Source organism: Lissotriton vulgaris, chromosome 5, assembly GCF_964263255.1.
Source record: "Lissotriton vulgaris chromosome 5, aLisVul1.2, whole genome shotgun sequence".
In the NCBI taxonomy this organism is placed as follows: Eukaryota; Metazoa; Chordata; class Amphibia; order Caudata; family Salamandridae; genus Lissotriton; species Lissotriton vulgaris.
The window spans coordinates 1204576552-1204579513 of NC_141693.1; positions in this window are offsets into that span (position 1 = coordinate 1204576552).

Genomic DNA, 2962 nt, shown 5'->3' on the forward strand with positions numbered 1-2962 from the left:
AACCATCGGTGCAGTTAAGACTTTATTCTTAATGCGTGATCGATGCTGGGTTATTCGTGTATTGACTTGCTGATTGGTTTTACCAATATACATTTTTGGACACGGGCACATAACTGTGCGCACGACATTGCGAAATTCGGCAATTTGAAAAGCCTGTTTTTATAAAATTTGGAATCACTCTAGATCGAAAAAGTCTCTGACAAATTTCTTGAAATTGCTTTTGTCCCCGAGTAACAGATACTATTTCTTTATTATGTTTCCTTTTCCTGGCAGTCAGAGCAGGACTTGTCGTCGTGGTCGGGGCCCAGACAGTGAAGGCACCGGCCATGAGGTCGGTAACCGGCATCAGTCGGTTGCAGTCGACGCAGGGTTTGAAACCGAGCATCCCTACCGGCAACGTTGAGTCGATAAACTTCGAGAAAAATGATCAAAAAGGATCGAAAAAGTTAGTCAAATATTTACTAGGGTACTACTTTTTCCGGATCGGCGCTTGCTGGCGTGGAAAAAAAGAACTGACGTCAGCACGCGAGGGCGGCGTCTAAGTACTCCGACGACATCATCACGGCGCCAACGACAGATGCGGAGCCGCAGACGATGCCTGCCGACGCGCAAGGGTACTGCTGCGCAAAAGTTTCCAGATCCAGTCTGACGCCTGGGGATATTCTAAGGTAAGGAATCTAATACTAATCTGTTTCTTTCAGATCCGCAGGTAGCGTCGGTGGGCCGGCAAGACGGGGATGTGAAAATAAGCATCCAGCAAGTGGAATGCCACCATCCAGTCTCCATGGTCGATAGCAGTCAGGACCCGAGTCAGAGTTAGCATTTTGAACTTCTCCTACTGGAGGAAGCGATTGACGTCCCGGAGGTCCAAGATGAGGTGAAGGCCCCCCTTGTCCTTCTTGGGGACCAGAAAGTAGGGGGAATAACCACTCCCTACTTCCTGCCCGGGAACGCGCTCGATGGCCCTATTGGCCAGTCGGGCCGTGAATTCCTGTCGGAGAAGGACCAAATGATCCCCGACATGCGGTGGCACCGAGGTGACATGGCTGGAGGGGAGAACTGAAAGGGAAGGGAGTAACTTGGTAGATTATCTGCAGCACCCACTTGTCCGATGTAATTTCGCACCAGTGGGGGAGGTGGTGGCGAATCCTGCCACCCACCAGTTTGGGGTACTCCCCGAAGCTCAGATTAGGAAGGTTTGGAGGTCGAAGCAGCAGGGGTGGAGGTGGACGGACCCGCATGCTGGTTCCCGGACCCGCCCCTGCAGAAACCATGACCACGGCCACACTGAGGCTGGTTCTGGACAGACTTGGTGGATGGGCGTGCCTGGGTGCCTCCACCTTGGCCACGAATGGAACGAAAACCAGGAGTGGACGAGTTCTTAGTAGAAAGACCCAAGGACTTGGCTGAAGCCCACGAGTCCTTAAAGTGCTCCAGGGCACTGTCAACCTGGTCGCCAAACAGGCGGGTGCCATCAAAAGGCATGTTCATGAGTGAGCTCTGGACATCGGTCGAGAACCCAGTCGAACGCAACCAGGCGTGGCGCCGTAATGCCACAGTCGTAGAAAGCACCCTGCCCAGTGAGTCAGCGGTGTCCAACCCACATCGAATGGCGAACTTAGCCACATCCTTGTCCTCAGCAATCGCCTGAGAAAGGATAGCCTGCACCTCCTCAGGACACGGAAGAAACACCTGAGCAACGGCATCCCAAACCGCGTGGGAGTAGCGGCCCAACAAGTAGGCAGTGTTCACCGACGGCAGGCCCAAGCTGGCCGAAGAGAACAACCGCTTCCCAAACTGGTCCAGTCTTTTAGAGTCCTTATCCAGCGGGCCGTAGAAAGGGGCACTCTGCGACGTCGAGGCCTGAATGACCAGGCTCTCAGGCGTAGGGTGAGTGCTCAGGAAGGCGGGGTCACCGGTCGGTGGCACCGTTTTTATCCACCGGGACCCCCGTGGCCGGCCTTGACCAAGTGCCCAAGAGGACCTCTGTAAGGGCATCATTGAATTGAAGCAACGGCTCCGACGAAGTAGACGCTGTCTGGAGCACCTCAGTGAGGAAGTTGGTTTTGAGGCCACTGTGAGAAGGTCATGGTTGAGGGCCTCAGCAGCCCGACAGAGTAACATCGTGCAGGAGGCATCCTCCTCCATCGTAGGTGGGAGAGATGCAAACCCCGGGTCAGAAGAGACATAGACGTCGCCTGCATCCTCCGAAGTAGTCCACTCAATCTTGCTCAGAGTTACATTGATGGGCAAGAGGGTCCTCGGACTCTTCCCAGTCTTTGTCCGCCTCTGGTGTAGAGGGGGCCAGTCCCGGCAGCAGAGCCAGAGCAGGGACGAACGGTGTAGGGAACGTTCTCGGTGCCGGTCAGGGCCAGACTGGCGCCACCTCCCAATACGGATCCCAGGTCAGAACAAAATGGTCCTATAACCAGGGCAAGGGAGGAATGAACTGCACCCAGTGCGGCGCCCGGGCCGGAGCAGGCAACGCTGCACCTCGATGCGCCGGGGCCAGATCCAACGGCGCAGGATCCAGTGGCGCCGGGCCAACAGGATGTGGACACGGGACCACGGGCCCGAAGGCGCGCTGGCGGGAGCCCGAGGACTAAAAAGGCGGTCCATGGCAGCAAGGAACTCTTGCACCTGTTCGGTAGTCGCTGATGGACCCCGGTATGGCGGGTAGGCCGCGGGACTCCTCGGATCCATAGGAGCTGCGAGGGCAATGCCCCTGACCCCCTCGTCCACCTCCAAGGAGCGACAGGGGGACGTCAGAGAGCAAACACGCTTCTTCAACTTCTTTTTATGGCGTCACTTTCCAGAATCCGAAAACGAAGACTTGGAGCCCGAAGAGCGGCGGCGGGGGGGGGGGGACGGGGGGGTCGAGACAAAAGTCTCAAAATAGCAGTCAAAAAGTGACTAAGGTACTGGCTCAATCCGGATCTGTGCTTACTGGTGCGGAAAAGGA